General features: G+C 46.7%; 1 protein-coding gene across 2 annotated transcripts in view; it reads left to right on the top strand.

The window, feature by feature from the left end:
- Nucleotides 1–27,735, top strand: part of USP5 (ubiquitin specific peptidase 5) — a 1,083,475-nt gene that overhangs the window by 426,189 nt on the left and 629,551 nt on the right. The gene's annotated exons all lie outside the window — the stretch shown is intronic.

Genomic DNA, 27,735 nt, shown 5'->3' on the forward strand with positions numbered 1-27,735 from the left:
CGAGACATGGAGTCAAGTTGTATGGGCATGCATGCGTTACTGTCTTTACTACAGGTTGATATATTTCTGGGGCGGCCCTCTAAAAGACAAAGGACTGACAGATTGGGAATGTAGGATGCTTTAGGGCTAGCATGGGCACTGTGTGACCCTCACCTTTGTTATACCTCCACAAACTTTGTAGAATACAAATGCCCTGTTCTGTTTAAAACAAAATAGCTCAAGGATGGGTGTTACGAGAGAATTTAATTCTTGGGAATTTTCTAGGGCCTTTTTAGGGCCCCCTTGACTGGTTTAGTTTTCCACTGTTTTTTGCTCGCTGCCCTATTTATGTTGGTCAGAAGAACGTCTACTGAAGACCCCTATGGAATCCGCCAACCTTTTACTTTTTTTTTAACCTGTTCTACTTTTGTAAGTGGAGCCTTTTTACTTCACTTTTCAAGTTCATCAGTTTTGGTGGCAACGATCAGTCCCTATGGCTGATAGGAAAGATTTCTCTTTTTGCAACTTTTCCTCCATAGTTTATATAGACCCCATTTCCTTTCACTCTGTTTTGAACCTGTTATGACATTTTGAAGGGAAATAAAACCTTCACTTACTTTGCCTTTAGTTAATTTGTTATGGGGAAACTGATCTGTCCTTTAGACTATCAGTACCGGGGAAAGAGTTTTTCCTTTGCATTTTAACATTGCACACATCTTACAATGCAGTGCAATGGGGATACTTTTGTATCACTTTGCTTTTTACACTTTGAATGTTTGGTTAGTTTTATATGTGCCTAAAGACAAGCTGGTGGCAGCAGCTTCATTTCTACAATGTTTGTATTCTTTTTGGTGTGCACATTCACATTGCCACGTATGGCTACATAACATGACAAGTTATGTAAAATGGCCTTGCCATAAGATTGCTGCTTGCTCTTTGGCCATGTTATTAGTTTGGCCTTCTTTCTGCCTTGTCAGGAAATTCCATATAAGGTCAAGCGCTTGCCCGGGAAAGCAAGTGTGTGTGTGTTTCGGGGTTGCCCAGGAGGGGGGTGGAAACGTTGAGGCATCATGGGATAACATCACTTCGATGGGATTGGGTCCTCCGTATTCCATATCTATGACAGTAATCACCACAGCTGTGCTGCTTCGGAAAATCGTTCTGCGTCCTGCGTAAATGACGTCGATGCGCTCTCCTCGAGGGCCTCCATCGAGCCCACGTCACCGGATGTTATAAGTAGGACGCACGACGCCCGTTGCCTCAATTCTGTTTTTTCCGCAAACGTGTTCGCTTCGGAGATCTCGGCGCGCCTTGATTCTGCTGAATCCTGTTCTTTCGGTTCTTCGAACCTGTTTCTTCATTGCTATACGTATGATGTCTTCGGCTTCTTCCACCATGTCGTCCGGGTTTAAGACGTGTCGGGTGTGCGGGTCCAAGATGTTGCTGACGGATACGCACAACGCTTGCCTCTGGTGCCTCGGGGAGGACCAATTTACGGACGACTGTCAATCGCTCACATCAAAGGCCTTATGGGAGCGTAAGAAGCTGTCAATCGGTAAGGTGGCCAAGCCCCAGAAGTCGCGTTCCACTGGTCTTTCGACGGACTATTCGAGGGGGGACTTTCCGCATCGTCGTCGTGTGTCCGGTGGTTCTCGGTCTGGGAGTCGGTCCCGACATTCCTCTGCCTCTTCGAGGCACTCTGGGAAGCGCCGTCACAGGTCGCCTTCCCCGTCCTCTTCGAGGACTCCGCTCGTCGGTGGGTTGCTTGTCCCAACAAGCATTCCACTCCTGAGGAATGGGATTCCTTCTGAAAGGAGATGTTGGCGATTTTTCAATCGCAGGGCTCCTGTCCGTCTAAGGACGCCGGTTGTGGCTGTGCTAGAGACACTGCTCGTACGCCTTCGAGGTCCCGGTCGGACAAGGATGGTTGCTCTGGACATGCCCTTTCCAGGTCCCGGTCCTCGACGCCCTCGAGACCGCGAGATCCTGTGAAGTCTTCGAGGAAGACATCGACGCCGGCGGCGCCGAGGTCGTCGACACTCTCTCGAGCTCCCGCCTCCGAGGTAGTCGGCGACGCCATCGGCGCCCAGGCTGTCGAGAGACACGCTTGGGGCTCTGCCCTCGAGGCCTGTCTCGACGCCGTCGAAACTGTCGGCGCCGCGCTCGATGCTGATTCCATCGACGCCTTTCGAGGCGGCCTTGTCGGAGGTACCCCTTGGCACGGTGGCACCCCGCAGAAAGGCGCTGGCCAAGGCTAAACATGTCTTTGTGCCTTTTTCTGTACCCTCCTTCCAGCCTCTGGATTATATTTCTGAGGTGGATGAGGGGTCTGAGGAAGGTGAGGTTCCTGCAGGGGTTCCTGATGACATTGTTTCTGGTCAAAGTCAACTTGAGGACCTGCGTCAGTCGCTGCACGCCAGTGGTCTGGACACCTCTCCGGAGGTGGAGTTTGGTAGTCCGGAGCCTGGCACGCATGCTGAATCTTCATACCGGCGCCTCATGTCGAGGGTCACGGACTACTTGGGGTGGTCTGCCCCTCCTGGGGATTTTCAGCAGGATGACCTGACTGATATCCTGGACCAAGGTCCTCCAAATGACCCGGTGCTGCCATTCCATATGGCCTTGCAGAGAAGGGTGGCTGTGGCTTGGACTGCTCCGGAGAGTCTCCCAGCAGTGAGCAAGTCCTTGCCGAGGAAATATCGCCCGGCCAGTGGCGACCCCTGCTACTTGACCACGCACCCTACTCCGGAGAGTTTGGTGGTACGGGCGGCTACGGCCCCACCAAAGCAGGCGTCATACCCTACCATCCCTCCTGATAGGGACGACAAACATTTTGACGGTTGGGCGAAGAAGGTATTTTCTTCTGGGGGGGTATGGCACTTCAGGCTGCCAACTCCGTTTGTGCATTGTCTCGTTTCACGCACACTCTGGCTGATCATATTCCCGAAGGGGAGGAACGGGATGGTTTCCTTGCTATCGTGCAGGATGGCAAGTATGCAATGTGTGAATCCGTTCAGTCGGGTCAGGACATGGTTGATTGCGTCAGCCGGTCCATGGTGGCGAGCACCGTAATACGCAGGTTTGCGTGGCTGCGGAAGTCTGGTTTTGCTCCTGATGTGCAAGCCCGGCTCGTCAACATGCCCTTTGATGGTGACCATCTTTTTGGCAGCAAGGCTAACGAGAGTCTTGAGAGGTTGCAGACCTCCAAAGCTGCAGCAAAGTCATTGGGCGCTGCAGTTCGTCAACCTCTGCATTTTCGTCCTAGGGGACAGCAGTGGAGGGGAGGTTCCTTTCGATATTACTCGTCCTTTGGTAAATCGAGAGGAGCTGCAAGTCAAAGGGGCAACCGTAGGAGTGCCAGAGATGGAAAACAAGGTACCTGAGGTGCCAAGGCCGCGCGAGCAGTAGCCTCTTTGTCCTCAGGCACTGCCGCAGCCGCTTCAGCTCAGTCATGAGGCCCATGCTTCTCCAGTTGGGGCAAGGCTGGCGCAGCATCTTATAGAAAGGCATGCCATTACTTCAGATGTGTGGGTTCTGGAGATCCTAGCCCACGGCTACTGTCTTCCTTTCCGGCAGAGGGCTCACAACACTTCACCAGGGAACCTCTCTTTGAAGAGTCCGTATCCGCTCCTTGCGCAGGAAATTCAATCCCTGCTGGAGAAAGGCGCCATAGAACTGGTGCCTGTAGCGGAGAGGAACAAGGGATGGGTATTCACCTTATTTTTTGATTTCGAAGAAAGACGGAGGATTGAGACCCATCATGGACTTGCTCGGTTTGAACATGCTCCTCAGGAAGGACAAGTTCAAGATGGTTACTCTTTCTCAAGTCCTCCAGGCCCTTCAACTTCTGGACTGGCTGGTGTCTCTCGACCTCAAGGATGCTTATTTTCATGTGCCGATCCATCCCAAGCACAAGAAGTACCTGAGGTTTGCGGTTGTCGACTTGCACTTTCAGTTTCGGGTCCTGCCGTTCGGATTGACCTCCACCCCGAGGGTTTTCACCAAGCTCATGGTGGTGGTGGCAGCGTATCTCACGAAAGGGGCGATTCACGTCTACCCCTACCTGGACGATTGGTTGATCAGAGCGCACTCTCCCGAGCAAGTCCTGGATCATCTGTCCGTCACCTGCCACTCCCTTCACAGGCTGGGCTTCTCCCTCAACTTAAAGAAGTCTCACTTGACGCCAACTCAGCGGCTCCAGTACATCGGAGCAGTGCTCGACACATCCCTGGGGCAGTGTTCTCCTCCCCAAGTGAGGGCTCACCACATTCAGCAGATGGTGCACAATTTCAACATGCCCAGAGTCTGCCAGCATTCGAGTTCTTGAGGTTGCTCCGCCTCATGGCATCCTGCATTCTTCTGGTGCCAGAGGCCAGGTTGCGGATGAGATCTTTGCAATGGGCTCTCAAGCTCCAGTGGTCACAGTCCTTCGGCAGGATGTCGGACCCCGTTCAGGTGCTGCCCTCGGTCGCCCAGGACCTTCTGTGGTGGACCGTCGAAGGCAATCTGATTAGGGGGGTTCCGTTTTGGCTGCCCTGGCCGGAGGTGACTATCGTGACCTAGGTGGTGAGGCTTTTCCCAAGGATTCATCCAGTACTCCTCCAATGAACTGGAGTCTTTGAGATGGTATCATGTGGGACTTCTTGTAGCTGAGGGAGAAGCCCAGTTTGTGGAGAGAGTGGCCTGTTATGCTGAGATGTTCCAGGACTTGCTCGGGAGAATGAGCCCTGATCGGCCATTCGTCCAGGTAGGGGCTGACGTGAATCCCCCCCCCCTCTCTGAGACTCGCTGCCCCCACTGCCATCAACTTCGCGAAAACCCCTGGGGCATAGGTCATCCCGAATGGCAGAACTTGAAACTGATGAAGTTTGCCATTGTCCTCGGGTACTTTCTGTGCTTCTGAGGGATTGGCATATGAAATAAAGCATCCTGATGGTCCAATAACACCATCTGATCTTGGAGCTGGAGGGCCTGAAGGACCTGTGAAAGAGTAACCATCTTGAACTTGTCCTTCCTGAGGAACTTGTTAAAGCATCTCAAGTCCAAGATGGTTCTCAATCCTTCGTCCTTCTTGGGGATTAGGAAATAAGGAGAGTACCACCCTTTGTTCCTCTCTGTTACAGGTACTGGTTCTATAGCACCTTTCTCTAGCAGGCTCAACATTTCCACCACAAGGAACAGATCCAGAACTTTGAACGAGTGGCTCCCCGGTGGATGGCGCTGAGGCCTTCTTAAAAGGGGGGGAGCAGTAACTCTGGGCTACTGTTTCCAATGCCCACACATCTGAAGTAATACCCTGCCGTTCTTGCAGATGCTGTGAGAGTCTGCCTCCCACCGGGGTCTTGTAGGTTAAGGCCTCAGAGGTTTTGAGGTGGCTGATGCAGTGGCTCCCCTCCCTCATCCACCACAAAGAAATCTTGCTTGGCCCTCTTCGACTAGCCCGTCTTCTCGATCTTCAAACTGAGGAGCGAAAGGACCTACCCCTCCAAGATGATTTACTCGGGTGAGATGGTTGTGGCTGTCCGATGGCAGCACCAAGGGATTTGGATGTCGCCTTTGAGGTCTGCAGCTTCTCTAGGCTTTCGTCGGCCTTGCCGCCAAACAGGGGAGTGCCGTCAAAGGGCATGTTGAGGAGCCTAGACTGCACATCCTGTGCAAATCCAGACTTGCTCAACCACGCAAACCTGCGTATCACAGTGCTCGCCGCCAAGACAGCATCAGCAGAGTCCAGTCCATTCCTGATTGAAGAGATTCACACACACCCTACTTTCTGTCTCTCATAATAATCAGGAAGCCGTCTTTCTTCCTCTTCGTGAATATGTTCAGCCATCGTGGCTATACAGTTCCACAGGGTGAACGTACATTTAGCTAAAGTGCAAGGGGCATTTGCAGATTTAAGTGCCATGCTCCCTGCAGAAAACACTTTCTTCCCCGAAGCGTCAAAACGCTTCTCATCCCCGTCTATCGGTATGGTTGGATAAGCCACTTGTTTAGAAGTAGATGTCGCTGCCTGATCTACCAGGCTCCCTGTTGTAGGATGTTTTAACAAATAGTCAGGATCACTACTCAAAGGCCTGTAATTTTGTTGAGGTTCTTAGACACTTCTAGACTTGTTTTGGGTGCCTTCCAATTTACCTTTAACCTTTTTTGTAGTACCATATGGAAAGGAAGTACAGGATCCTTCTGAGGACCCTTTTCAAGGATGTACTTCAGGTAATCTTGCTCGAATGGAGGAGTAGGCCTTCCCCATCCTAAAGTCTATTACTCTGGTCATAAGCTGCCTGTAACAGGCATCTGCATGGTCTGCTGGGTCCGGTTTGCCAAACTCAGGTTCTGGTGACGTATCCATGGCATTAGCCGATTGAAGATTTTCAAAGAAGTCCTTTAACGTGGACTCTTCAGAGGCAGGGGCCTCTGGGATGTTAGGTCTGCTGAACTCCAAACCAAATGGAGGTGTATCTTGGTCTGAAGGTTCCTGTTCTTCATAAATGGAAGACAAAGCTTTGAAAAAAATTCTTCCTAGGTAAAGGTTTATATGATTTTTCTACCTCCTAAAGGCGTGGATGGTTTTGACCCCGATGGCATAGATGGTTTTGACGCTAATGGCGTTGATGTTTTTGATGACTTTGGCATCGACTGAGCCCTCAAGGGGCTCGAACCCTGACTCAGTTTTCAACGATTTTCCATCGAGTTGGGAGCTCGAAGGTTCTCTTGGTGTTTCTGGCCTACGTCCCAGGCCTGAAGGCGCTCAGGATTTATCCTTCGCCCTTTCCTTGTCTGCTTTTAATGGCGCGACAGGAGCATGGCTTTTAGTGGTATCTTTCAAGGTGGTCGAAGCTTCTTTTGAACATTTCCTGTCTACCGCCCGCTCACCAGGAGTAGACAACTTGGTTGGACAGGTTATACTTCTCTCAGGAGAGGAATTGGAGGAAGTGGAAGGTGATCTATAACGCCTTTTCGTCATCTTCTTGGATGAAGACAAAGAGTGGTGCAATCCACTTCTGGATCGAGAGCGCTTTTTGGATCTCTTCCTTTGGGGGAGTGTCTCCTCTCGACTCATCAGAGGAGCGCTTTTGAGACTGTCGTTGAGCGGAATTTTGTACAGGGCTTACCCGCCGCTACTTTCCCTTTTCATCTTTTTTAAAGCCTTACCTGCCATGTAAACACAGGACCCACGGTCTGGCATCATATTCTCCATGCCAAGGCACCACAGACTCACTCGATGAGGATCGGTGAGAGACAGCTTGGCACTGCATTCATGGCATTTTTTTTAAACCGGTCTTCGGGGTTGATGGTGTCGATGACTAGGCCATCGTCTTTTGAGTATGTCACAGTTTTCACAGAAAATGAAGCACACCGTAATTCTAAAAGTTTTGGCTATCGCAGAAAAACAGAACTGAAGCCGATGGGCCATGCGCATGCTATATGTACCAGTGATGACATTGACCACGAGACAGTGGTCCTCTGCCGAAATCTTTTTACGGAACCCGTTGAAGCTGGTGAGGAAGATATCTAAAGATAAGGAATATGTTGGACGAACATCCAGTTGAAAGAACGTTACCAGGGGTAAGTAACTTGTTCTGTAATTTGTTCTGTGCATTATATCATGTGGTCTCATTGAGGGCCCCTGCCCTTATAAGCCTTATGAGGTGCCCCGGAACAATTGTTAGCTGACCAACTTCCTTGTGGACTACCCTGCTACATTGGTCACCTTCCAGAGTTCAAATTAGAACTCTGCAGAACATTGACTTGTGAAAGAAGAGGCCCCCACTTTTACAGTGGCAGCTCTACAGTACAAAGACGTGCCTCACAGGACCAGCTTTTTATTGCTGCCATGAGGGTCGATGTGTACCATTTTGGCCGTGGTGGCTATCGCAGATCACCAAAGGGTCTTCTGAGGTCATTTTTCATCATACAAGGCTGGTATAGCTGTCCAGTGCCAGAACAGTCTCGCCAGACCGTGGAACCACCGACTACCCAGACCTGCACAAGCAACCCCACTCCCCTCCAACAGAACCAAGATCTGAGTATTGGGCACAGCGATTTCGGGATCTTCTAAAGTGGTCCCTGCATGAATCGGAGTACAGAGCTGGAGTAAACATGCCTGTTCCTACCCACGCCACCCAACTTCTATTGGGTGGAACAGGAGTCTACCTCTGCATGATCTGTGAAATTTTGGACAAGGATCCTCCCCTAGCCATCTTCTAAGGAGGTTTGATTGGGAGATGGTTGCTTAAGAACTTTACTGCTATTGTTCAACTTTGAGGCACTTGCAATCTGCCTATTGACTTTGCCAACACTTGTTCAGACATCCTTAAAGACTCCTAGTCTCCTGCATTGTGGTCTTTTGGGACATGTGACCCTTAAGGGCACTAGGCCCAGTCTCTCTTAACAAGGGAAGGACTTGAAACTTCTAATTCTAAGGTTGTGTATGGTGGTTTAACTCCTTTCGTAGATACTATGGTAAGTCAGACTGTTAGGAAAGATTTCCCTTTTTAGCAACTTTCCCTCCATATTTCTATGTACCCCAAATCTTTTTATATGTTTGAACCTGTTCGGACCTTGTATAGGGAACTGAAGTCTTCAGCTTCACTCTCCTGGCCTTTTGCTCATTTTGTTATGCGGAAACCGTACTTGGAAACAGTTTCCCTTTTTGTCTTGGTACCTTTTTGCCACTTTTTTTTAACAGTACACATAGCATTTTTCAGTGCAGTGGGGATGTTTTTGTATCACCCTAGTCTTTTACACTTTTTGGTTTTGGTTATTTGTGTAGATGCCTATAGAGTAGCTGGTGGCAGCAAACATATTTTTATAATGTTTGCATTATTTCTATTGTGCACATTTGAGTTTACCTCATATAGCTACTGAACTTGGCTAGTGCCCTAAAATGGCCACACCACAAGATATTTCTCTTGGTGTTTGGCCATATTATTGTTTGGCCTTCTTTCTTCCTTGCCTGGAAATCTTGTATGAGGTCATGCACCTGTCCAGTACAGCTGCTTCTTTTGCGGGCTAATGATGCCTTTGTATTTGTGTGGCCCAGGAAGGGGGGTGGGACTGTCTGGTCCCATTCCACATCCGTGGTGCCTGAAAGTCTGTGTGTGGCATGAGTCCCTAATTGGACCACTGCTGGCTGTTTGAATGGTGCAGATCCTTACCATTGGTGGGCTTGGACTTGCTTCCAGGCAGAATCTTGGATAAGAAGAGGACTCCTGCAGCCATTTCGTTAGTTCAATGTTGGAGCAATGCATCCTGTGTAGAAGAGCAGTCAACTGAATTAATGTGGAGGATTCCTGAAGAGGCCCAGCATCCCTTAATTTATTTGGCCCGGTGAAACTCTGCAAGATGTCAGGGTTGGTATTATTATGAGTGTGAACGTGTCTGGGATTGGGATTTGATTTAGAGCATTTAAACTTACTTTAATTAGAAAAAACCTTATTTCTGCCTTAACTACTATATTCAGAGTAAGGGTGACCCAATCCAACATGGAGCAGAGGAGCTGAATACTGATAGGTCCAGGTAGTCACATGGTGGTCTTGATAGAATTCTAAACTGCCTTTCATCGTCCAGCCTGAATCAGGAAGGTCCTGTTTCTCAGGAGTTCACAGCCAAACTTTAAAAAGAACTGTTTTAGATGTCTGGGACTATTTTAGTTAAGAAGACAGTTCAACCTCGGCGTGGGACAAGCTAACCTGAAATTCCCGGTGGGAGCGTTAAATTACTAAGAGCTTGTTTTATTGGAAAGACTGTTTTCAAAAAGAAAATATCTGAGCCAGTAATTGCTTGTAAATAAGTTTAACCAAACAACTATTTAGTTTAGGTATTTAGCAAGGAAAGATAAACTCTTGAGGTTCTAGTCATAAACACTCTGTTTTAGACTATGCAGATTTCATCATGCTTTGAAAAGAGACTTTGTTTGTTAAGATTTTTATTACGCTTTAAGAAGAAAACAAATTGGAGTGTACATTGTTTTAGAACCATGAAGTTGGTGGATTGAGCTTGTTTACTAGCGTTACGTAGAATCTGTGAAGCAGTTCGGTTTTCTGTTTTCGCGCGAGCTGGAAGTGAAAGTGATCAGCTGAAATGTATGCGCGCATTGTTTTAGGCATTACATGTCAGCGTTTAGCGATTGACGCATGCGCTTCGTAGAAGTTAAGGAAGAGCGCTAGTCCGATCATGCGCGTAGGGCACAAGGTCGTACACAGTCAGGCAGAAGACACATGCGCGTTAGTTTTAATAAAACTGAGCGCGGATCAGCAACAGCGCATGCGCATACAGAATTACTTCATGTTTAAAGGCTTAGACGCGTGCGCAGTTAGTTTATTTATAACAGTGTGTTGTGTAATCTCTCAGGCATTTGTTGAGAGAAGGCCAGTTGAGCAAATCATTCTTGTCTTGTAAGGTTGACGTTTTTGATGGAATATTAGCTCGGACAAAGCAAGTGGTGACATTTTGATTTCAGTAAAGAAAGTTAATTAAGTCACTGGTTTTTCTCTCTCACTATTATTTACTAAGGGAAATGCTAAGAAATGAAAATTGCAGTATAGTATTTTAATTTAGCAATTGCTCAGGTGGATCACAAGAAAAGACAACAATTAAAAGAAGCACTGACAGCAGTCAAATTCAGTCAATAAATCTTTTAAGGATCAAATTAAATAAACTGTGGAAATAGAAAGCATAAAAGTCTTTTCAGTTAGAAAAGTTTGGCAAACTGTTGAGAAGAAGAGACTCGGCGAACATTTCTTTCTTGAAGATTGTTTTTGAGAAGTTTGAGATTTTTCTTTTCCGAAGAAAAGTTTGCACATAAACAATTTGTTAGGCAGAAACCTGTGCAGTTTCCTTAGGGACCACTGCAAAAGATTTAAGACTACAGGTGTTTGGCGGTAAACCCACTTGGTAGCAGTCTGTACCACACAGATTCACTTGGTAGCTGTGGCTGAGCAGTCGGACCTCCCTCAAGAAGAGTTAGGCAGTATGCAGAGTATACACAATAGGTACAGAGACACAGTAGCACAAACAAACACTGACCAGAGCTTTGGTGTAAAAGTATATAATTATTTATTTAAGGACACACTTGGGATTTACACTAGCAAAAACGAGGTAAGTAAATTCAGCACACAGTCACTATCATATATATATACAACCCTATTCACTTATTAGACAAGTCTTAGTGAGAAACACCACTTATTTTCAGACAGAGGTGAGTGCTTAACATAAGATGACACTCTAATAAGTTATAAAGAAAGGGAGGGAAAAAGGCACAGTTAAGGAAGCACACAAGTTTCAATACTTTTAAAAAGAACCACAGTAAGGCAGGATAGGCAGAGTTCTACTGGAGAGCCAGGAAGTCAATTGCAAGGCCCACTCTTGGAGAGAGCAAGCGGGAGGGGTCCAGGTTCACACAGTGGGGTTATGCCCAAAGAGTCTTGTAGATAGTTCGCACAAAAAGGATGAAATTAAAGTCAGGCAAAGTTAGCTAGGTTGTCCCAGGCTAGCCCAGGTTAGAAAGTCGAGGCTTTACTGTCACCCCGAACGATCTGTCGCAAGGGAAGCCAGGCGGGACACAGTACCTTAAGGGTGAAGGAAGCTCTAGCGGTGGCAGTTGTTCCTGGCAGCAGGTGCAAGTCGGTGTTTCGTCCAGAGGAAGAAGAGGTCTCGCCATGGAGGAAAGATGAAGGTCGTTGCACTGCCAGGGAAGAAACCAGCCGCGGAGTTCTTTGGTTAAAAGGTACTAACCTTCTCTTCGCGGTAGTGGTAAACCGTGGTATTCCGGTTGCCGGGGTGCTTGGCAACGGCAAGGCGGCCACGAGATGCTCCAGGAAGGTGAAGAGAAGGCAAAACTGGTTATCCCCACCAGTCAAAGGAAGAAGACTCTCCGGACTGGAGATCTCCTCTGTCGTCGGGAAAAGTGGTGAGACGGTTCAGCAGGGCTCCACCGGTGGTGTCGTCGTTGCAGGTCGGCTCAGCTTCTCCCTCCTCGGATTCTTAGGTCCTGTGGCGACTTCTGAAGTTCCAGTCCCCAAAGCCCTGCTTTTATGCAGCAAACCCCCATTCATTCAGCCTAGCTGTCAATCAAACATGCTAAGTGGTGAGCCGCCCGGCTCACCACTTGGGCCAATCACACAAGAGTGCGACTTGAGTTGCCAAGGCAACTCAGTCCAGGGTGCCTAAACCCCCTCCCGCACCCCTGTGGTACCCAGGCAGAGTGGCACCACTTTTGGAGGCTTCTGTGGAGAAGCCCGCCAAAAAGTGGAACAAAGGGCTCGACTTGGGTTGGAGTCACAGAAGAGAACACAAACGCCATTTTAGAATCGAGTTCTGGCAAAAAATACTAACCGGTGAATTAATATTAATTAAATAAACTGGCGGTATGTTCGAGGCTATAAGAATTAAATAATTAAAGTTGGTAGCCTCGAACAATGGGAAAATCCCATAGAGATTTGCGGTCGAATATAAAAAGTAGTATCCACTGCCACCAGCCGAAACTCGATCAGGGGGGACGGAGACGTGCCCCCTCGAACAACAGACCCCAGGGCAATCGAATTGCCCCGACCAGTACGTCCACAATATCATGGTTTGTACTGGTTTCTGTTCATAATTTGGGACTAGTAAAGCCAATGGTGACTTTACATGCGCTGGGAGACAGTAGTCAGTCCCAGGGTATGGAGTATATGTTGGGGGGTCGCTACGACACCCCTGGGTTACGGCACGCAGGGTGCTGTGTAACCCACATCAAAAACACATGAGACCCTATGGAGTAAAAGAACCCATAGCCCATAAAACACATGGAAAGATAAAGGAACACCTCAAATCATGTCTAAGAGCGGGAGTAAAAGAGTCTCACTCTTAGCAGGAGAGAAAAAAATAAACCCCAAAAATCCAGCAAAGCTGCTGGGGGACTCACTAGGTTTGGGAAATTAGCCTTACAGAGAATTCTCCCTAACACAATTTCAAAAGAAAAGGAGGTTTCTTGAATTGTTAAGTGACTTTCAGTATTTAGTGAAATAAAAGTCAAATGAACCAAATCAAATCACCCTCTTAGCTGTTTGCTGAGGGCACACAGGTATGAATGGTTCCAAAGAAAACATTTGTGAATGACATCACATTAATGAGTATTTTGGTAATCATTTTAACTTTATTTCTTTTCAGATCGAAGCCAGTTGGAGCTGGTGATCTGTGTCGTTTATTTTGTTATCCATTCCCCCTTCCCTTAGGAGGGTAGGAACTTCAGCTGTGGTATTACAATCAGTTGTTGCTCACAACTTTCTAGGAGACTGTGGGACTCAGCAGCTTCCGCAGACAAAATAAAGCAGGACCGGACACTGGACTACCTGATCTGCGAAGTGCCTGAGTGGTGTGCTTCAACCCTTGGACTGGTGGGACCAACAAGTCTCGATGTGTTCTTGAGGATCCAGCCATCCTGAGCCTTTGGAAGTGTACCTGGTGGACTGACCAGCTCTCCAGTGTTCTACCTCATTGGAACCGTTGCCGTTCCACATTAGTCGCCAGAACTTTGGTAGGGCCAGCTTCAGCCTCCCAGCTTCAAGGGAATCTGCTCTGGAATGTCATCTTCAACCACGGCTGGAAGGATGCCTGCCGTCGCCTGTGTGCGGTGGCCATCGCTAGAATTTGTCTTCCCCCAGTCTGGTGAAATGTCCTGAACAGGTCTGCATTGGTGCCTTTTGCATTTGTTCGCCAAGGCTTGCAATCTGTGCTTGGTACTGACCGGAAGAATTCTTGCACCCGCAACTCTTGGGCACCTCTCACTAGGACCAACGACAGGAAAACTAACCTCAGTACCTGAAAACTTGAAACATAATTGTGCTTACCAGTAACTTTTGAATATCTTCTCTGGAACATTTCACCAACACGAGAACTCTTCGCACACTAGACCCCTTTTTCTGAGAAGAGGTTTTGTGAATCTTGGGCACAAGGCCCCACTCATAGGGATTGGCTTTCTAAAGTCTTGGTATGTTTCTTATTACTTGGTTCCATCTTACTGCATCACTTGCCTTCCTTTTTTTGAATAAGTTATTGAATGCATTCTTAAGAACCTATGGGGGATTGTATATATGTTACTGATAATTGTAAATCTGCTGCACATATAGTCCAACATCTAGTGGTAATCAAGTGTTTCGATCTTTCTTTCAAAGATCGAAAAAGGGACGTCAACATGGGTGTGACTGTAACACAATCCCTAACGTGACATGTAGTGTACCCATAATCCTTCACGTGTCGAGGTCCACTAGATTGTTTTTTTCCAGCAATCTCGTCTGTTGCACATGCCGAGCTCAAATGAGTTTATATTGCTTTGTCTAATTTAAGCGGTTCACGCTTAATTTACTCGACGGCTACTTTGACGGCTGATCCTGCCTCGCTGACAGTACTTTTACCGTGCACTCTGCAACTCATTTCCTCGCTGCCTTGGCCATCTGGCCTGGCCTCCCAGTAGGGAGAGTGAGTCCCTGTTATTAATGACTTTCTCCTGCGAATACCTCTTCTTTGCCTCTCCTTCTTTTTCCTTTGGTCTGGCTGCTGTTTCTCTCTGTTATGGAGCGAACACCCTTTAAATCCTGCCTATCTTGCAACAGCAAATTTCCCCGAAAAGATATCCATTACCAGTGCAATTGGTGCTTCCCTTGTGACCGTGACGAGCGGCGTTGCAAGGAGTGTAAACATTTCTGCTCCAATTGTGACCATGATGAGTGGTGTTGCAAGGCCTGTAAACATTTCCGCTCCAAAACCTTAAGAAAGGCACACTAAGCGGTTGGCAGCCTACTCTATGCAGGCCAAGAGCCACTCCCCCACAGTCGCCTCGGACGAGGAGTCTGTCTGCAGTCACGGCTCCAGCTCGGAAGCCGTAGACATAACTGTGGTACCTACTTGTTCCTGTGTGTCCATCCCCAGCCCTGACGCTTTCCTCTGTGGATCCACCGAGAAAGCATCAGATGCCCACAAGCCTGCAGAAAGTTTCAACAGGGCCTTCTGAACCTTATGGTTCAGCGCCCTCTGTGCACCCACCATGGCGCCGCACACGGCATGAAGTCTTCTTTGGCGTGCGCTCCCGTAAAATCTTGTCCTCCGATGCTGTAGTTTCAAAAGACATGCCGAAACGTGCCTGTTGATCCAAAACTCTCCCGAATCTTCGGGAGAAGCTTTCTAAATCCTGTTGACACGATTCTGACCCTAAAAAAGTCTTGCCTTTACCTGAGGCAGTGTTCTCCAGCCTCTCCCCTCTTTCGAAGATCCAGCTGCCCATCCCTTCCCTCCCACTCTTGAGTCCATCTCTTCTTGGTGGTCTAGAGAAAAATTGGAAGCATGTATGGATAAAATGGCAGAGTTTACCAACTTTACGGATCAGTTTGATGATAGTCTTAAGAGACATAGGTCTGTGGGTTCTTGTCCTATTCCTCCTAAGGCTTCTTTTACCAGGTGCACAAGTTGCATCCCCAGATGAACAGCATCCACAGGAACCTCCTGTTGCTGTGTTCCAGGACGACCAGGATGACCTTAACCAGGACATCTACTATGCCCCTGACCCAGGTTTGGCACCTCAGGACCCAGTCTCTCAAGACCTAGAACCTTGCTGATGACCAGGGCACATTGCACACTACCCCAGACAACATCTTTTTGGACCCGCCTTCATTGTTCAACCAAGGGACTTGTCACCCATTGACGACCAGATGCTTTTTAATAACCTTCTCAAGATGGTGGCTGACCCAAGAAGCCATACCTGATTCGGACTTCGTGGAGGACATACTTAAGAAAAAGGACCCCCCCCCCCAGCCACGCTATTCACCTCTTAAACTTAGTAAAGAAACACCTAGCTCCCGTCTTGCTGATGCCCTCACTCACTTGGGCAGTCAACCCCTGAGTAGAGAAGATGTTCTGCCCTCGGTATATCAGAGACCACGCTGTCCCAGACTCCCTGGTTGTTACAACCACCAGGAAACAAGCAGGGGTGCCACTATCCTCCTCAGAGTCTCCTCCAGGCATGGATTGCAAAAGGCTCTATGCTCTCGGCAAACATGTCACCACCTCTGCTGCCTTTTGTACCTAGATCGCCAAAACCATGCTCCTTACAAACTATACTGATGTACAATGGGGTTGTTAGGTAAGATTATCATATTTGTGAAAAATCTTCCTGACCTGTGTCAACCCCAGAACATTTTGCTTGGACATTGTGATTATTTTCCGTAGGTGAAGGGGAGTCTTCACCTGGCCTTTTACTTATTTTATGGGTGACCTTTTTATGTCTCTCCATAGTGTATTGTTGGAGTTAAAGTTTCCTATTACTTTTGTGCTTAGGCTGGCTTACCTGTTCATTTCTCTTTAATGTACTTGGGTGAACTACTGTTCCCAAGGGTGAAGCAGGATTTCCACCCCCTTTACATTTTATATAGTGAGCCAGCACACCCCCACCTTAGAGTGCTGGGGTTGGGTGGGATACAATATATCCACTTTCTTACCTGGTAACATGTTTTGTTACAATTGCAAGTTTACTTGAATGGCTGCTGGCAGTGGTTTTACCGTAGTTACTTTTTAGTCTTCTTACCCGCAGACTGTTAAATCATCCTGGTTAATGCCTCATGTGCTTGATGTTTCCGAGGTCTTCCCCTGCCATTCTTGGTGAGAACGACCTCGGGGGGAAGTTTTGTCTTTGGCGGGAATCCTTTGTGTTCCCAGCCTAGGCTCCAGAATGTCTGAGAAGGCAGGAAGCGAGGGAGGAGTCCAAAACTCTGCAGTCCTTTCTTTCACCTTGTCTGAAAGGAACCAAGTCCCAATGGGGCAGAGGGCTGGCTGTTCTGATTGGACAGAAAACTGCAGGGAGAGATTGCAGAAGATGTGCTGTAGATCCTGATAAATACTCTGAACTTGGAAGATGCTGACAAGTTGACCACTGGAGCTGAATCCGAAGAGGAAGATGAAGAAAAGACGTCTATAGCCATTTCCAGCGACCAGAGAGCCTGCTGAGTAACCAGAGCCTGATGCAACCCTTCCTTGCAATTGACCTTGGGGAGGGGGGAGGTCCGAATGCGACAACTCCTACCCAGAGGCTGGTGAGATCTGCTAGTCTCAAGAAGACCTGCATTGTGAGCCACCCCACTACCTGCTGCGACCTTGCCGGGCTGCAAACCGCCAATACCCTGGGACCTGGAGCCCGAGTGCAATCCACGGTCTTAGGAAGTCCGAATGCAGCTGCCACTTTGGTGGACTCCTCCTGGATCTCCAGAGAAACGATTTGAATCCCTGAAGTCTCCTCACCAGAGTGCAGGACCGCCGAGAGAGCAAAGAGAATCTGACTGACGATATTCGTTCTTCATCTGGCTGCTGTTAAGAGGCACCAAATCCACAGAGCCTCTCATCCACAAAGAAAACTGCTGGAAGCCTTCTTTGACAACTGCTGCTGCAAGTTCCCATCCAGTGTCCAGTTATTTTGTCTCCAGACCAAGAATCCAGTGACCGGGTCCTGTGCTGCTGCATCCTGTAGGCATCCACCCAGAAGCTCTTCTCTTCTCCTAAGGTACTGTGTGTGTTTGTAATACTTTGTTAAACCTATGAGGCAGAGTGGGTGATTTGTGTGGTTGGGGGTTTGCCCATACCACTTGCTCAAGCCTAATGCTGGAACACCTATAGGGAGCGTTCTGAGAAGTCCCTGAAGACTTTAACTAACTCTGAAAGTGAATACTTGTTTAAGTAGGTACCCTATGCAACTTTTACTTTCCTGTAAATGAACCGTATCTCAACCTGCCCACAGCTGGCACCTAGACCACTATAGTCCCTCTCCTGCCTCTCGGAGAACTCCAGCAATAGACTAGGGAAGGACCGGATAAGAAAAGGTTTCTTCCCTGCAAATATAACAATTGTAAAAGTACTGACTTGCTAAATAGGTTAGTGTGGTAAGTGTACCTCTGTGAAAGAAAACATTACAAAGTGTCATTAAGTGTATGCTCTCTTTGAGTTGAATTCTGCCCCTCTAAAAAGTGTATAGTTTTGAATGGTGTTTCCCCCTTCTAAAAAGTAAAATGTATTGGTACTGTTTTCTTATTCTGAACTGAATGACTGTAAAAGCTTGCCAATGGGATTTGACCTGCCTTGAATAACATTGTCATTCTCAAAAGTGTATCATTGGGTTTTGCTTTCCCTAGTCTGCTTTATATGGATCTAAAGCTGTCTGGAAGTTAATACTTGTCTTATGAGTTGCGTGTAGCCCCTCTTAAAAGTATATGGTTCTTTACTTACCTTGAATAGCTGCAGCTCTTTTAAACAGAGAACACTGGTTTGTGACTCCCCTGAAACTGCTTAGAGCATTTACAAAATAGTCATAGGGTCCGTTACTTACCTTGAAATATATTGTGTCTTTCTTAAAACATAATAGGGCTTTCCTTTCCCTGATTTGCATAGTGCATTCTAAAATAGTTGAGTGTTCATACTTATCAGTGAGTAGCTTCAGGCCCTTTCAGAAACTATGAGTTACTTTACTAGCCCTGAACTGTGTTTTTAGAAGAAATACCCCCGATGTACCTGAATCCATTCAGAAAATAAGGTTACACATGTTGCAAGGTATACTTGTAACTGGGTTGGTTTATTAAGTAATTTATGTAACGGAGTGTCACTGCATGACTGACCGCGTCAACTACCCTTAAATAAAATACGATTGCATTCTAAAAGTATATCTAACTTGGTCTGATTCCCCAAGAATAGTGTTAGGACGGCATGGTATCAAAGTAAGACGGACACAAGTGACCACAGTTTAAGGGTGTTTATTGAACTTCATCAAGGGTGTGATAAATACCTATCTAAAATGAGAGCAAGATACGACCATCAAATAATAATAATAATGCAGTCCTAGTGGCACGTCATAAAAATAAAAGGGCCTATACAAAAACACCTGTTGCCAATCCTTCACTGCTAAGTTCCAAAATAGTGTGGTGTAATGTTCATGAAAAAGAAAGAAGTGTTCACAAAATAATAGTCAGAATGTTCAGGCCGTTGGCTTCCCTTCCCCGCGTTTTCAGCATGGGACAAAGCTGGACACTCAAGCATAGCACACTCTTGGGCTTCTTCGGCACAAGGACACAGTTCTATTACAATAATCAGGACCTTCTTATGCCCAGGTCTCTTAAATTATCAAACATCTCTTGATCCAGAGGGCCTGATGTATCAAACAACCGAAAACGTTCCTTTCCAAGTATTCAAGAAGGGCTATTCACTCTTCACCCTGGATCCCTCATCAGCCGGGCTCGGATCCATTTTGTACCACAGTCTTTTCTCAGGTGGCTCAGAGTTCACCCCAAATCCCCTTTTCACAATTAGTCTCCCTCAGCCAGACTCGGACCAATTACAGTTCGTATATCTATCGAAGACTTTCGCATGTACACAGGTTTGGTTTGACCTGTTGCAGGACCACGTCGACTTTACAGTTCACAATTTTACACTCCCAGTTGGATACCTAAGAGAGATCTTCGAATGAGCACCCACATGGTGCCAGTCCACTTGTGTATGGTAACTTGGATTTCAAAAGTTCAGTCACTTCCTATACATTCAATTACATTTGCAATGCTCATCACATACTCCATACACTCTGTTCTTTGCCGATTTCTTCATATAATGTTGCCGCTCGCAACCTTGGTTCTAACACAGACCGGTCTGCTATCAGTCTCCCCGACTGTGCTGACTTTACTGGAGCAGCGTTGTTGTAGGAGCCATGGACAGTAGCACAGCGTAAATCTCTCGACCCTGCCTCGGCTCTCGATGCAGGAGAGCCCGGGGTACCTTCGACACACAATATGTTTCTTATGCTCGAGGGCTCGTGAAAGTAGCATTTTTCTTCCTCTGAACAGGCCAAGTGCAATCCCCACCTCGCAACCCTTTCTGGTCTTGATATCTTTCTCCTCGTGTTAAACTGGCATCTCGAAATTGCTGCTTCCTTGTGTGTTTTGCCTTGCTCAGAGTGTGCTTTCGTGCTCCGCCTTTATCCGTGTGGGACAGTGCGATGGAAGTCGGGTGAGTGTAATTACCAGTAATTGCCTGACCCTTATGTTGGGACATGTCAGGTATAGGCCTCGGGTGTTAGTCCATTTTCTTTCACGGTGAGCTGTCCGTGGGAAAATGTTTGTGCTAAGAAAGGGCAGGGGCTGGGGTGAGCTCCTAGATCTCCTACCTGATAGCATGGGGAAAAGGTGTTATAGGGAAGGGGATACCGCACCTCCGGTGTCCCACTTGCACTCCCCAAAGACCCTTCATCCAGGTGATCCTCCCGGCACTAGTCCACCCCCAGGAACTGGATCCAAAAGTGATGGCCGTGTTATTGCCACCTGGATGACAGATCCCTGGGGACTGACAGGTAAGACACCTTTCTCACAATAGTATATTACTCTCCGGAATGTATAACCTCAGGTTTGACTCATCCTGACTTGCTTCTGGCTCCTTTAAATAGTTATACCTTGGTTTGCATACCATAGGCATTGAGTTGTTTTTTAAGATTCTAAGCTGTGATGGTTCTTACTGACCCACAATTTACCTTGGTCTACTTGTATTTAAATAAAACCTTTATTTTTACAATGCATAGTGTTTCAGTGTTTCCTTGGACCATATGTATGCTACAATTTCTTTGTACCACGTTACAGCCCTCTCTCCCTCGTAAAATAAGCCTGGCTGCTCTGTCTATGCTACCAAATGTTCTCAGGTGGTACAGCCTTATACTAAGAGTGGATTTATGTACTGCTTCAGATGTATTTTATGAAGCTCTTAGTGGGACTTCAGAAACACTGTCCTAACAGGGGTCTCGTACTAGAGGTCCTCCAGAACGTCCCGGAACCAGCCCACACCCAACCCTTAGCTGTGGTCGCTGAAGGATGCCAAGTGACACAAAATATCCTGAAGAATACTCTGGATTCGACTGAAACGGTGGTAGGCATCCTCGCAGAAGTGACTTTTCTTTTTTTTAAACTTCAATTCGATTAACTTTTTCTTGACATTAGGACCATCAACAAAACAATTGCATCTTACCAAGACCCAAGTTCTGTTTTCAACCCTCCCCTCCCCTCCCACCGAACCCATCCCACCCCACCCCACCCTCATTCACTACCTCTCCTTTAAACACAGAAAAACATAACATATGAGATTTGGATGACATATTCTGAGACACACCGTGTAAAATACATGAGACTCTCTCCCTATTGGGACTGGTGGCTGAAACGAGAATCTACCTTGAACCAGCCATAAAACCACTCCTGCTAAGGGGAGGAGGTGAGGGGGAGGGACGGATGAGACTTTTCCACAATGGAGTCAGTTAAGCCACCGCCCAATGGTATCATAAGTGTATTTGTAAGTGCAGGTTATAACCACTCGCTAGTTTAGAAGCTTGGTTTACTACTACCCCAGTTCGTAATGAACAATCTCTAGTCTATGTGGAAGGCTTCCACACCGTCCTTCACTATTGCAGTGAGGTTCTCTAGGATGAAGATATCCCACAGTTTATTCATCCAGTCCGCCCTTGAGGGGGCAGATTTACTTTTCCATCTTTGTGCTATTGCCACCCTCCCAGCTCTTAACATAGCCTCCCACATTCTCGGAAATCAACCGCCTCCCGTCCCGGCACACCCAGGAACATTTGCAATGGTTCAAGGTCCGAAGATATTCTCACAATCTCCTTCATCCAGCTAAGAACCTCCGCCTAGAACACCTGGATTTTAGGACAAGACCACCGTAGGTGATATGATGTACCCTGCTGGCCACATTCCTTAGGGCAGAGGGCGGACACTACGTAAAAAGTTTTTGAATGTTTGAGGGGATAGCTGCCAGCTGTGTACAATTTTGAAATTATGTTCCATTGTAGAAGTGAAAAGGTTTCCATGAAACAGAATCTTGAAGACTTTTCCCCATGTATCCTAAGATATATCCAATCCAGTTTGAAACACAATATTGTTTAAAATGTTGTCTCCCTGAAGGATCTGCTATCACCATTGCTCTGTACATTTTGGATACAATCGCTTTTCTGGAGGTGGCTTTGTTAATAGTTTGTTGAAAGCCAGTCAGTGGGTGTGAAATTTTAGGGAGCACTCTGGAAAGTTCAATTCCCATCCCTCCCAGTGGGCCCAGGTCCTCCATGTGTGAATAATCCAACTGAAGTGGCATGACACCGGACTTGGATGCATTAATTTTTAGACCTGAGAAAAGCCTAAATGAAGCTATCTGATCTAGGAGTCTCGAAAGGGATCGGGGTACATCAGTTAGGTAACATAAAATGTCATACGCAAATGGGGACAATTTTTTAAATCAACTTCGCTACATATTATTCCTGTAATGTCTGGATTTTCTCTAATTGCTATTGCCAGGGTTTCCATAGTAAGCGCATATAATAGCGGGGACATGGGGTAGCCCTGTCTAGTAACTCTGATAAGATGGAAGGGGGTTGATATTATACCGTTCACTAGTACTTTAGCCGTCGGATCTCTATGAAGCGTGGAGATCCAACACCGAAAGGCCTAAGCCCATTTTCTCTAGTACTTTCACTATGTATGTCCACTCGACCCGGTCCAAAGCTTTTTCCGAGTAGATGGAAACTAGGTATCCGTCCAGCTTCTGGTCTTGTGCAGTGTGCATCAAATAAATTGTTTTTCTGATGTTATCAGCGCTCTGCCGCCCAGGGATCAATCCCACTTGATCACTGTGGATTAATGTTGGCATTCATTTTTCTAGTCTTTAGCCCAACACTTTCACAAAAATCTTTAAGTTTGTGTTTCACAGAGAGATTGGGCGGCATGATTGGCAAAGTGTCGGGTCTCTTCCTTCTTTCGGGATCACAACTATTAAGGCCACCAGTAGGGAGTCTGGTAGGGTTAAACATTCTGGCCACGAACGGTGCTATGGTAGACCAGTGCACTTTAAAGAAGCGCAATGTGAAGCCATCATCCCCTGGTGCCGTTCCACTTTTCATTTTCCTTATCGTTAGAATCATGTAATCCGTTGAAATTGGGTTATCTAATGTGGCTGCTTTGTCCGGAATTATCCTGATGGTTAGGCTATCTAGGAATGTATCTATCTGCGAGCCACTTCCAATGAATTTGTTCGTGTAGAGGTGTTCATAGTATTTGCAAAATTCCTCTGCTATGTTCCTATCCTTCTAGAATCTCTCTGCCCCTGTCTGATGTAGTGACCCCACTCTCCTGGCGTTTCTTTGATCACGCAATCTCGGGGCCAATTTCTTCTCTGCGCATTCCCCTTTCACCTAATACCTTTGTTTATGGAATGCCATCTTTTTCTCTGTTTGGTGCACCCGTAAAGCTCTCAAATGCCTTTTGTATTTTTGTATTTTTGTACTTTTGTACTTTTGCAAGATTTCCTGGGGAGACTTGGTTTTCAGAGTTCCCTTGGGCTTTAAGGCCTCTATCTTCTTCCTCAGCTCCGACTGTGCTTTTTCTCTTTCCCTCTTTTTGTTTGCCCCCAATCACATTAGTTCCCTCCGGATTGATGCCTTAAATGCTTCCCATACTATCGGTACCTTTACTTCCCCATTATCGTTAAATTGGAAGAATTCTTTGATCGATTTTTTACAAACCCTGAGCCAATTCCCTGTCTTTCAATAGTAGGTCATTGCATATCCATCTACCCCTCCCTTCTTCTCTAAACCAGTCTCCTAAATCCACTCTAACCAGGTCATGGTCTGACCATGGGATAAGCTTGGTGGTAAATCTTGTTACCCTGTTTATTAAATAAGTCTCTAGGAGGATATAATGTATCCTGGAATATGTGTTGTGGACCCTGGAGTAATATGTGTATGGAGGGTCTGCCTTCCCCATTCGTATCGGTGAATCTGCCACCCCAACTCGTTTATGATCTGGAGGAAGCGCTGGTACTTTTGTAATTGGGCACGGGACACCGCCAGAGAGTTGGCTCCTATTCTATCTGTTGCTGGGTCTAAAACTATGTTGAAATCACCTCCAATGAGCAGGCGTCCTTGTACAAATGTCTGAATCTTCCCTTTCACCATATCTCAAAATTGCTCTTGTACCTCGTTTGGACAGTATACCGATCCCAGTGTAACTTTTTATCCTTTTATCAACCCCTTGACCAATATAAAGTGTCCCTCTGTATCTCAAAGGGTAGTTGCCGCTATGAAGCCCAACTTGCTAGATATTGCAATAGTCACTCCCTTCTTTTTAAAATGGCTAGAGGCATGATAGATTGTTTCAATCGATCTCGCTTTAATGGTCTGTTCCTTGATTTGATTTATTATTTATACAGCGCACAGGGTACCCGAAGGCTTATAGGCGCCACAAAAAACAGAACAATGTTACATGATACATACAGCTAGACATATTGGCATGAGATCCAAACAGCACGACGATTAACAAGAAGCCCAAAACAAAGACATAGAAGATACAGGAGCAATCTGCGTACCAGTAGAGAACCAAGTCAACGAATTCCATCTGAAGGAAACCAAACACTATTGGCGATAGAAAGCAGACTCTTGGCAGAGACGACTGTATAACATACATTTAAACAGCAGAATAGCAATAAAGGGAAAGACTGACATTTAGAGAATCAAATTGCATTTTGTGGCACCTTTGGGCAGATATTTACAGCGTTTAAGAAAGGTAGGTAGGTTGCTATCTCCACATCCAACTAGGATGCAATCACTGTTAGATTGTGAGCACCAATCGCTCTGATCTATCCTCCGTGTGATGATTAAGTCCAGGTGTCTAACCACCCCTGGTCCTGTTCTTTGACGTAACCAGGCTAGAACCTTGTTACGCAAGGCTTCTTTGGATTCTTTGCCTTCGATCCTCTGGACGTTTGTTATAATAACATTTCTATGATCCATTACGAAATTATGTAGATTTGCGTCCTTTATTTTTGGCATTTGTAGCTTATTCTGTTGTAGATTCCTAAAAAGGGTTCTCTTCAGTTTGGAGTTCAGATTTAATGGCTGACTTTCCTCTTTGTGTGCGATGTTCGACTCACGTTGCGGCATCGAGGGAGAACTTTCCAGTGGACCCGCTATCTTAGGAATAGGGACCTTTTCCTTACAGTCACTGACTGATCCAATAAGTTTGGGTGTGTCCATATTACCCCAATCGGTTTGGGACCCTTGGTCTGTTATTTCCTTTTGAATGGTGGCTTGACAAGAAACATTTACAAAGGAAAGCTGTGGCAAGACGTCTGTGCAGGTGGGCCCGAGTGTCTGGGAGGCTGTATTCACCATGGGCAGCCGTGAGCTAGAGGCCCAGTTGTTCAAAGCCTCTGCCAGTATGCCGAGGTCAAATGGGTCTTTACATGCCAGAAGTTCTTTGGCAATGTTGGCCATATGCTCGGCCCATTGGGAAGGACTAGTGGAAAGGCCTATGGGTTCCGATTGATATGGGTTAGACCTAGCTCTCTCTTGAAGAGTGGAGGATTGTGTAGTTGCAGGTTTCTCCACTGTTGCTAAAAATGGTGCATCGGTAGACAATAGTGGCGTTGAATGGATTTTAGGGTCAGTTATTTCCATAATGATTTGACGTACATGTGCTGTTTTTTTAGCAGGGGGTTTGCTATGCTTGCTAAGCACTCGCAATCTCCTGCGCTCACTGAGAGTTGCGACCTCCTGCACCCGATCCCTATTAGTAGTAGGGGATAAGGCCATGGTGTCTGCTGACCCCCTCAGGGCTTGCTTAGACATAAGATTAGCCCCCTGGTTCTTGGGGTCTGTCATCCTGACCTCCGTGCGGGACAAACTATCGCTAGGCTAGCATCAAAAACATCCGAAAAGACAGGACTCTTACCACATCGGGAAGTGTCCTTGCACCTCTGCCAGTGGGTCTCTTGCAAATACATAAGATCCAATTTCAAACGATGAAATTCGTGAACCATTAAGGATCTTTTAAGTTGAGAATTAAGGCGTTATGGGGCTTAGGGGGTTCAGAGTGCCTAAAACTAAGCCAGTGTTTGTGTCAGTCATTTGGTCTTTCGAGCGGTATCGGCATACCTCTACTCTTTAGTTTCATGATATGGGACGCAAGTGTCTTTGTCCATTGAGTGTCATGCATTATCGAAATCGTTGTGTAAAGCCTGAACATTTTGTAAAAGCTCCCCATTATAAATAAAAAGAATAACTTAAAATTTAAAATCCTCCCTTCCCCCTCAGATCGCGACTGGGCCTCTGGTGGTGTATGCTCTACCATTGGACCAGACCACCAACCGAACCTCCTTTGGGCATTGTTTCTCTAATCGACACTTCCTCATACCCCCACCAACACCCCCGCATCCCAACAATTATCACTTTTCGCTAACTCGCACCCACAGTACTTACACCAGAGACTTTGACTTTTGCTCCTCACGTCCTAACCCCCAAGAGCAGGACCTCCTGCTCCTAGGTTAGGACAAATTTGGCACATAGTCTTCAGCCATATATTCCAACTTGCTCATCCTCGCTCACCAAATAAAACCAAGAGCTCCCGCCTATTGCAGATGGAACAAGCGACAAGGATAAGTCATTAATTTACTTAAAATAAATGTGCGGTGGATGGCGGGTTTAATTTCTTGAACTTGTGAAAGCCTCTGATTCACAGTCTTTAGATCCCTCATTCCTTGTAATTTTCCCACGTGTCTCCTCTTATGCTGCAGTTAATGAGTTCTGTGGCGATTCCCCTATCAGTTCTCGGGGTACGCTGTTGATGTCATCTTCTGTTGTCAAGTTGTATGTATATACCTCATTTTCAAAGTTCACAGAGAAGGGAAAAGCCCATGTATATCGAGCACCCTTAGTGGTAAGTCATTTTATAAATGGTGCACAGTCTTTGTCTGGAGAAAAGTGAATGTTTACAGGTCTTAATAAATGGCGATACAAGCCGTACCCCACTCTATCGGGCCCACTGTACTGCCCGTGTCTAAGATTTTTGCTTTCTTCGAGTAATGGTGGAATCTCCCCAGCACTGAGCGTGGGCCCTTGCTCCACTACCTGCTCTGTGGGCTCTATCAATAGTGGGTTATGTGGTGTTATCCTCGTTAAGGAGTTTTTTGTTGACTTTGTTAATTGCTTTAGTGATGCCTCTTTGGGTTTTGCCCTTTTTTTCCGGGATCCCGAAGAATCGGCGGTTGTTGCATCGCTCACGATTTTCGAAATCGTCCAATTTCAGGGCACATTCCTCTTCGAATGGACTGTCCTCCGACGTATTCCTCATCTTTGATATTCAATATCCAGCTTCAGCTGCTTCCGATTTATTTTTCCGCCAGAGGGCTCTGTGCGTCAATGCAGTTGACTCGATGTCCCTTGAGCGCCTCAGTCTCGAGGATGATGTCATCGAAGGTATATATAGCATGCGAAGCGCCCGTTGGCTTCAGTTCTGTTTTTTCCAAGTAAGCTTTTGCTTCGAGAACTACGGCGCACTTCAATAGTTTTTTTGGCGAAAATGTCTTCATCTTCGACACCGACTACCCGGAAGACCGGGTTTAAAAAGTGTCAGGACTGCGAGTATGCTTGTGGTGTCTCTGTGTGGAGCACAAGACCTCAGGCCTGCTCAAAATGCCAATCGATGACTGGAAAAGCTCTGAAGGCGCGAAAGGGGAAATTGCCGGTAGGTAGAAACCCCAAGAAATCCCCATCGACTATCCTGTCGAAGAAACCTTCTTAGGACGATGCGAGAGGCGACTCTGCTTGTAGGATCCCAGGTTGAGGAGTGGCTTCCACCACTCGTCATCGAAGAGGCACCATAAGTCGCCTACTTAGACTTCTTTGTCTGACGACTCTCCTAAGAGAGCTATATCTTGTCC

The sequence above is a fragment of the Ambystoma mexicanum genome, chromosome 3p (assembly GCF_040938575.1).
Source record: "Ambystoma mexicanum isolate Mex_15411 chromosome 3p, UKY_AmexF1_1, whole genome shotgun sequence".
NCBI classification, from domain to species: Eukaryota; Metazoa; Chordata; class Amphibia; order Caudata; family Ambystomatidae; genus Ambystoma; species Ambystoma mexicanum.